A 10,075-nucleotide genomic window follows, 5' to 3' on the forward strand; every position below is an offset into this window, starting at 1 on the left:
TGGAGAAATTATTGTATGATGCTGCAATATAGTCATGTGATATAACTCGTCCACATGTTACACAATATGAGTGGATAACATGTGGATGAGTTATCATGTGGTCGTGCTCCAGTACCCCTCTTTTTGGTTCTAAGGAGGTTTAGGATCCTTTTAATTGTGATTCAATAACGATCTTAAATTTCTTTTTAATTTATGAATTATATCAGTATTTTATTATCAAATTACTTTTTTGGGTCAAAAGAAATTTATTTGATAAAAACATCCCTATATGCCCATCAATATAGGAGAGATAGAACCAAGAATTCTATAGTGAGGGCCTTATATATGTTCCTTATGTGAGACCTTATCTTTTAGTCGTTGGATTAAATTGGTTAGCCAGATTCAACAATTAAAAAATAAGATCTCATCTAAAGGCCATATATAAGAGCATCTCCACCCACAATGGCTAAGTCTAAGGCAAGGGCAAGCAAGGGCTGACACTATTCATGTGAATAGTCAGTCAACCTTTGCATTTGTGGTTCCACCTATGAGGGCAAAGTCTAGGGCAAGTCTAAGGCAATTACTATTCATTGTACTTTATTTCCTATTTGTTTATACTTTAAACTATTAATTTTGATAAGCTTTTTAGATTATATTTTCGATTGTCACGTGTCACTATTTATTATAAAATTTTCATTTAAAATTTAAGATAACATTTTTCGAATAAAATTTTCAACATAAAATTTTTGGATAAAATTTTTCGAATAACATTTTTGGTTTTGCCTTGACTAATCTATTAAAAAAAAAGAAATTGGAAATGCAAGAAATATATATAAAAAGACATTAAATTGAATAAAACGGATTTTTTTTTTTTTACCTCGTTGCCAAGATTTTGATGTGGAAAGTGAAAAATATTGGAAGGAGATGAGTTTTTATGAAGATTTGGTGTAGAAAGTGAATAAAATGGTTAGGTATTTATAGGAAAAAATACATAATTTTTTGGTATTTTAAAAAAAAATTCAGAATTTTTCAGATTTTTTTCGAATTTTTTTGGCAAAAAAAATATATATATGTTTTATTGTTGACGTCAGCGTGATGCCAGCGCTGACGTCACAAAACTCGGGCTTCAGCCCAGGCAGAAGTTGCCCTTGGGCTTGCTCGGGCTGATGGGACCCACCACGAAACCGGGCTGCTTCTCTTGCGCTGGAGCCATCTCGGGCTCGCCAGGCCCTTTCCCCCAGTTTGGGTCCTGCGCTAGACCTGCTCTAAGGCACTCATTATAGAATGAATTGAGATAGAAGCCCATCCAAACAGAAGGCTATGGCATCTAGTACATAGGATAGGATGATAAAAATAATGTATCAATTGACATTTTACTGAAAGAAAAGAAAAAAATTATTTGAGGAAACTTTGTTTACACCCCATTTTTTACTTTGGATATTTCCATTTTATGAACTCATTTTTGGTATCAACGTTAATATGTCGTCCTCGTCGGCCCATATTTTGGATTGGGTTCATACCAGCTAACAGAAAAGCAGTGGGTTTTTCTTGGAGAGAGAGTTTCTAGCCCCATTAACCAACTTTATTGGCTGACTTTGGTGCTTTTCAATTAAGTTCGTTGGGCTAAAAGGGCTTATATGCTGAAATCCAGATGAGTCGAAGTGAATAATTATAACTTTTCGGACAGAATTTAACATCAAGGGGTGGTGGCGCAGTTGGCTAGCGCGTAGGTCTCATAGCGTCTGAGTTATCCTGAGGTCGAGAGTTCGAGCCTCTCTCACCCCAAATGTTTTTCAATTTTTTGCTAATTTCAAATCATCATACTTGTTTTTAACTAATATTAATGTCAAACAGAATTTAAATCTGGAAGCATGGGAGAACTAATTGCAGACCCTGAACCTAAAAGCACTACTAGAAAAATGGGCATAAAGTTAATGACAACACCCATAACTACCACATTCACATAATTTATGACCAACACCCTTTGATCACGGGTTGTCTGTAACTAACATGAATATAGGCCACAGTCTATCAACGACTTATAAAGAATGCATTTTTGGTGGATCGTTCATACCATAATACAATGATCACATTGGTCCTTAATTTATCTGTTAATTTTGCCCTTTCCTTCTCTTTCATAATAATAATAATAATAACATTGGCAAGGCGCAAGTGGTTGGTGCAAATACAATTAGGTTATTATATCTGTCCCACTCTCTGTCTCAACCAAATGATTATTCTCTTTGAGATGCCATGGAAGTCTAGTAGGCAATTTATTAGACTCATCTCCCAACTGATCAAACAAAACTTGGTGAGGCTATATCACGGGCTGTTTTGTTAAATAATTATAATTATAATTTGGTTGATGCGTTTTGTTGAAATGTCTCGAGTTTGGGATGAACAAGAAACAAAAAAAGGAAGAAAATAGTGATGTTAAATTAATTGTGTTTGTTTTGTAGTGATGGCATGAAACTGTATGATGGACCTACAAGAAAATAAAAGACTAGAACAATTAAACAGCTACGTAGGGTATCGGAAAAGGATTTCTGATTCATATTTAACATGCAATATGCATGAAATTTTTAGCTTTGGGAAATCGCTTTTGATCCTACAGTCTTTCTGTCTTCCAGTTTGTCTGTAATGGAGCTTGGCTTGGCTCACGCACAAGATTCAGGAACTCATCCAAAGAACAATACTCTGCAGTGCTTCGTTTGGTTGACAGGAAAAAAAATTCTTAACACCTATAATATTGTTTGGTAATTTTCCTACAATTATTAGGTTAAAATTTTATTTATTTATTTACTTTTAAATTCCTCAATATCAATTTTGTCTCAATCTCGACAGTTGCATCCATTTTTGAATATATAGAATGTTGACGTTTGTTAGCTGAAAATTGGTTAGGTAATTAATGCAGAAAAGATTTGGTCTGAGTTGGAATTACAAGCAAGGACGACAAACAAGTACTAGCTAGTTAGAGTAACGTGACTCTGGCTTACAAGATCATGCCCCTTATCAATGAACTTGGGGGGTATGGGTGGTCCAGCTTTTTGGATACAATTTTAAACTGGATATAAGAATTCCATACCATACTAACAAGTGAAGATGACACAATCAACCGCTACATTATTGTGCAAATGCGGGTTAGGCTAGTTGAGTACAGGTAGTGTGCTCATCCTTTTACACTCAAGTTCGATCCCCTTCCTCGTACATTAGAGTAGTTAAAATATCACTTTGACAAAAAAAATAACGGTTACATCATTGTATATATATACCAACTCAGCATGCCTATGCAGTATATTAAATTCATTTATATTATAACATATGTAGAAGCAATAATAAAAAATGATGGTCATTTAAAATATATAAAGAATTGATTGTATATGCTCTATAATTTGGTGAATTCGATACACACCACACCACATAGACATGTTAGGTGATGCAATAATCTTCAGCATATATTATATAAAGATATATTTACTCGCACTTCGATTGTCTACTCAAAAAATAATAATGCAAACCTTAACCAGATACATGTGCTACTTGAGGATAATTAACTAACAAGTCGGGTTAGTCTCTATTCATGATTAAATAGACAAGACATGTTAAGATTGATTAATACTCGATAGTTCCTTAATAAACATAATTTGACGTGACGTGATTGCTACCCTTTGCTCAAAAACAATTTATGCTACGAATCTCAACGTGAGCAGCATCACTCACGTAGCATTCACAAGGCAAAGAAACTTGTAGGTGGTCAATGAAAGAATGGTATTGACATTGCATGGTTTAATTTGTGGTGGCAAAAAATTCCGTCTAATATGATCCCAATCCAATACGTCCTTTTGTCCGTTTATCTCGGATGATTATAGATGCCATATAGGTGGATCCAAAATGTGATTGATACCATGCAGTGCAGATTCGATTGTTGACATCCAATGAGTCGGATCCTAACTTGGGCGTTTTTCTGTGATGAGAAATGGTTTGTATTTGTATTGTACACCGAGAAAAAATCCTGCGAATTTTCTTCTACTTCGTCTCTCAACTGTATCTTCTTTTTTCGATTGAAGGGTAGAGGAAAGCAAGATTCCAATTTTTGTCCATATGTGTAGCGTAAAGTGTTCCACCAGTTGAAATTAGCGTCCGTTTAATAACAGTTTCAATTTTTTTATTTTTTTTTATTTTTAAAGATAGTGAGAATAAAATGATAAATGTGAGAAGAAGAATATCTACGAGAAATAGTACATAGAACGAAAACTAAAATATTTGTCTTTCTTGTTTATTGAGTTATTGTTCTTTTACCCCTCGTTCCTCCATCTTCTTTTCATGCTTCCGTTATTCTCTCATCCTTTTTATATCATTTTCTATGTTCTTTTATATGTCTCTTTCTTTAAAAATGACACATTAAACGGGAAAAACGAAAGTGTTATCGAGCGATCGAGTTCTTCATTATCCAATCAAATTTATTTATCAAAGTGGTTTGCATCTTAAAATAGTTTTATTTAGAGATATTTAGTTATATATCCATACTTAGCACTAGTGATATAGATAAATCCTACACCATTTAATTTCTATAAACAAACAAAAAAAAAACTCAAAAATTACAGCTGGCCCTATTAAATTTAATTTCGATTATTAAATTACTTTAATGCATTTTTGAGTGTTTTGAGGTTTTTTTTTTTTTAATGAGGTTTTGGGGTTAGGCTTATTTTAAGAATTGATGGCAGTTTTGTAATTTATAGAAAGTTCGAAGCCTCTATGTTGTAAATGAGATTTGGTTTTGGAGTCCATTTCATATAAGATTTTTTTTATAATTGGGACCCCTATTTTGAGTATAATAGTGAATCACCATTTTATTTATTAATGTAAATCTTTTTGTATTTTTAAATCATGGAATCAAGAGAAGTGAACCTCACTATATATGAGCAAGAAGTGATGTGGAGATGTGACATGACACATGAATTATGCATGGTCAAATTCAAGCTGACCATGGGGCTATGTCTTCATCATCCAAATCACCAAGATGGGCAATCAAAGTGCCCATGGATTTAAATACATCACATGCAGTGGGGCTTAAGCTTATCCAACATGCCATATTGCCATGGTTGGCATTCGGCCATGGCCGTGATTAATTTTGTGCGGTTCATTTCTTATGGCTCTCAAAGTGAGGCACTCGAAACTTTTCTGGGGTTTTAGTCTACTTTTTATAAGGAAAGTGATAATAAGTATACAAACGAGACATTGCATGCTGTCAAAGGCATCATACAGTCGACATGAAAATGACCAAGTATTGATAAGCTTGTGTTGGGGTGATGGGGTGGGCTCCTTTAATGAATTGCCTACTAATAATTAGTAGGTAAAATGGAATTTTAATCAGAGTGGTGTTGGGTTTTTAATGGAACATGAAAAATAAGTTGGGTTTGGGTGGAAAGAATTCTCTTCAGATATTGTAAAATAAGATAAGTGATGTGAGGCCTAGCTTGGGGCATGTCTAATCAAATTTCAGGTTTGGGTGGCTTGTGTTGGACTTTTGTCAGGATATAATCATATGCCCATGTTTGAAAAAGTGGTTAAATTGAATTAAAAGTGAAAACATATAGGCTTGACATGTCCTCCATGCCCTCCGCGTCTGAATAATAATGAACCGACCATCCTTAATGTGTTCTCAAACCCTAACTTTTAACGGAAGCTACAATTGAGAATATATCAAACCCATGTGTTAAATTAATCTTCAAGCAAGTAAGTTTTAGTCTTGAACTGATTAATTTGACCAGTAAAATTAATTATGTCCTCTCATAAAATAAACAATTATGATCAAACCAAATGGCTGGCATGCTGCTAGTGCTTTACAGATGGGCAGACATAAGCGATACCCAGAGAATCTTCCCAAGTGGGCAAGAGGACATAAACATCAAATCAAATATCTTGTTAACATAATAATTAATTACCTTTCAAAACGACACTCACGGATATTCAAAACACCGCGTTTTGAGCACTTTCGATGATTTATATGTTAATCTTATCATGAAATCATGGCCCTCTTGACATATAGCGTAACACTCACTGACCACATTAATCATCACTTTAAAATATATATAATGAAAACAAATTACAAATAATATTAATATATCAATTAGAGATTTTCTAATAAGTATTTAAGCTAATGATTTATTACATATTTCTAATCTTAGCAGTTGGATTATATTTATTAAATATATTAGTAAATTTAATATGCAACATACATGCAATATAAAGTTTGAGATTAAAAATATGTAACCAATTCTTAATATAAAATACTTATTAAAAAATATACATATACGAACTTGATTTTACAAATTTACAAGTAAATGCATGGTGGACGGTTGACTTTTTTATTTTTACTTTTATTTTTTGGTAGACTAAAGTAAAGACCATGGTAATTACCTTAGGTTGGTCCACCATTTGGCTGATTATTTTGTCATTACTGCTACCATAGCCATAATTATAGTAAAATCGTTTTTTTCTGTGTTTTTTTTTTTTTGGTTTGTTTCAATGTAAACATAGCTGTGATGGGGTTCTGCCTACTACTTAAGTCAAAAGGTTGATGTGACTTTGCTAATGTGGAAACACACCGACCTCACGTGATATGTTTTGACCAAAGCACAGTAGCCCATCCAGTCCAATCCAAAAAATCTTTTCAAAATGTCATTAATTAAAAATATTGAGGTCAAACATTAGGATTGGTAATTAACCATAAATTTGTGTATGATTAACACCTTTATCAATGCTATTAATTATGACCCCTACAAGTCTACAAGATCTACACTTTGTTTTTGTTTTTAAATTTTTGTTTGGACATAAGTTTTTATTTTTATTTTATTATAGGAAACATGTTACTTCATTTAAGCAGAAAACAGTACATCGTCCTCATCATGAAAAAAATATTTTTTGTATTTTGAATGCATTTATTATTACATGGAAAATATTATATAAACTAGTGTAAATGTGCGTTTAAACTTCAAAGTTAAGGTAGTTTTGTTGTCCATGAATTGAATTACACAATCCAATTATAAATATTTTTCATTAGTTTGGTGGTATCTCTTTTATTATGAATTCATGAGTAATATTGTATGTGTCATCCCACTTCATTTTTTTCATCATTTAGAATAAATAAATTCACGTAGACATGAATTTTAGTAACGAATGTATTTCACTCTGAATTTGAGTTCGAATCCCCTAATATGAAAAAATAATTTAATAAAAACGTATCAAATTTAGACGTAATTTTAAGAAAAAATGACTCATTCGGATAAGGAGTTAAATGTTTTCCATTAACAAATATGGAACAAACCAAATCTCAATGAATGGAGGGGGGCACAATCCAAAAACGTTGAGTATAAAATGATGAGTAATTTTCAGTGGGAGCATAGCAACCCCACCGTGGCAGAGCGAAGGCCGCAGACTTGGACAAGTTTACTTCTAAAGCTATAGAGCACATTGTATAGATTTTGGTACGGACGCATTTTAGGCAAGCTTGGTGCTGCTTTCTGCTTGGAATATTTACATGGGAAGACAAGGGCCCCATTTCTGCCATGCCATGAGGATTGAGGATTGAGGATTGAGGATTGAGCAAGGTGGCCACTGGCCAGCTTATAATCGTCGTATTGTATACATTGTTTGTCTTTTTTTCTTCCTTTTTTATTGCATCAAAATTACTGAATCATGACATCAGCATATAATAATGTTAAATTTAAATACAGTATAAAAGAAAGTACCCAAAAAATTACTGAATCATTTTGTTTTCTTATACAACCTATACGATGTTATATTGGGAAGTGATTGTTTAAATTAAAGGGGATGAAGATTTTTCATGCACACATAACTAAGATGCTATGGAAGTTTAAACTTAAATTTTTTTGCCTACAAGTCAATACTCTTTATAACTAACTAGACCTCGTTGGTGTATAAAATAAAAATAAATATTGACGACTCGATGCAACTTTGAAGAGATATTGATATTTCTCCAACTTTATCAAGAAACGAAGAGCATCCAATTCCCCTCAAGCTATCATAATCTAGATGTCAATGTCAACCCCATATAAATAAATATTTAAACGTAACGCTTCTTGTTTTTTTCTTTCTATTCACCGTTTGATTATAAGCTAAAGAGTTCAAAGTGCTCTTCCTTTCTTGTTTTGAATTTCTTTCTTCTAATTCAACAACACGACTTTCTTGACCAAAGAGTTGTTGGCAAAAAGTAAAAATGATGCCACACAAATTCAATTCGTATAGGACAAAAACCAAGAAACGAAAGAGAAACTTGTGATCCTAGTTAGGAAAGGGGGTATTTCTTTTTCTTTCTTTCTATTGGGTTCATAACTTACAATAGCAACATAAAATTTTAACCCATTAGATAACATGGTGATATGGTATGACATATGTAGCATAGATATATAAAATTTGGTAAATAAATTTGACCGCAATCAGATAACTAAATTTCTTATACAACTGATGATCTTAAAATAGACGGTTTTGACGATTAAAACTCATACAAGTGACGATTAGAAAATGTTCATATGAAAATTCTCATATACCACAATGTAAAAAAATCACTATACATGGTTCACAACCTGTGAATAATTCCAAGCAACCCTAATAACCTAATCCGTCATGGACAGGATAGGGACGCCGACTCGCAGTTAATCCCTCAGTCCGTGACAAATAAATAAAACGCGTCCTGTGCTATTTACGCTTACCTGACAACGCTTTCATTTACTGGTTTTTGTTTGTTTTTTGGCCCAAGCGTTTTTTAAACCCCCGTGGCTCATCAGTCTCTTCACTTCCGTGTTTTTGCTCCACCGCCACCACAAACAAACAAAACGCACAGCGCCAACGCCCGCTCACACTTGTGACTCGGGGCAATGATTCTCTGCGTTACGCACACATCTGTCATATCCCACCTGTCCGCCTTTGCCCAACACGTCATCTCTCCAGTCCCACCGACACAGAGAGACGCGGCAAAGCTGGCCCCACCCCTCACCTTCTGTTTTTTTCTTTTTACTTCCGAAATTGACTCCCTTGGATAATAATATTTTCCGAAATTTGCATGTGTCCCCAGTCATCCCCTCCACATATTTAAAAGAAGAAAAAACAAAAAGCCCATTAATTTATTTAAAGGGTTCAATCTCCTCTGGTAAGGTCCACAAGAGTACCTAATCCCGTGCCGCCACGTCACGAAACTGAAATGTGATTGGCTCATTAGAACCAAATTGGAGGAAGCGAAATTACCAATATCACCTTGAGGATGTGGTGGAATGTGGATTTTCCTTTAAAAGAGTGCATAGAAGAGAAGAGAAGAATTGCCCCATTTGTAGAGGGATTCCCTTTCCCTGATTCTCTGACCCAAATCATCCATTCTCACACCCAAGGCCGCACAAAACGTATCATTACCTGTCAAAGGGGGCTCACCCAATTAATTAATTAATTAATTAGTTATTTATTTATTTATTTCTTACTTTATTATTCTTCATTTTTATTTAATTATTTACTGCTATGATTATGATTCTTAGCTAAATCTATGTTAAAGCAGTATTCGTCCCTTTAGCTTTTGGATGCTTGTACACCTTAACCCTGCCATAATTAAGGTTGAAAATCTGCCTTCAACTATGCCATTTTTAACCCCACAAAGCATTTCACGGCATAAACACAAGACTTGAACAGGGTAAGTAAGATGCACTTTTTTATTTGGGGCAAAGTTAAAGGGAATGAAGATTTTCTCACATACATTGTCAATGTGTCATGGAGGTTCGGATATAAGACTACTGACTGGTCTGCAAATTAAGATATCTTTTTACTAGATTAGATCTTGTTGACACATTTGTTTCTATTTAGTATGCATTATTGATATTTTTTTTTAAATACAAGTGGTAATCTACTTTAAACTAATCTAAATTACATAGGGGGATTTGAACTCGGATGCAGAATGATAAGTACATCCATTCTAACCAACTTAACTAAGTTCATATCTGCAAAATACAATGAAGGTTTGTTTATCTATGTTGGTGTACAATATTAAATGAGTGGAGCTAGTGAGAACTGAAGCAAGTGCACAGGTTGGTAT

General features: G+C 33.7%; 1 non-coding gene across 1 annotated transcript; it reads left to right on the top strand.

Moving 5' to 3' along the window:
- Window positions 1–1,679: 1,679 nt before the first annotated feature.
- Window positions 1,680–1,764, top strand: TRNAM-CAU (transfer RNA methionine (anticodon CAU)). Its single transcript is given in 2 exon segments — window positions 1,680–1,717; window positions 1,729–1,764. It is a non-coding gene; the product is annotated as a tRNA-Met (tRNA).
- The last annotated feature ends 8,311 nt before the right edge of the window (window positions 1,765–10,075 follow it).

Source organism: Prunus mume, linkage group LG2 (assembly GCF_029339155.1).
Source record: "Prunus mume cultivar Tortuosa linkage group LG2, ASM2933915v1, whole genome shotgun sequence".
NCBI lineage: Eukaryota > Viridiplantae > Streptophyta > Magnoliopsida > Rosales > Rosaceae > Prunus > Prunus mume.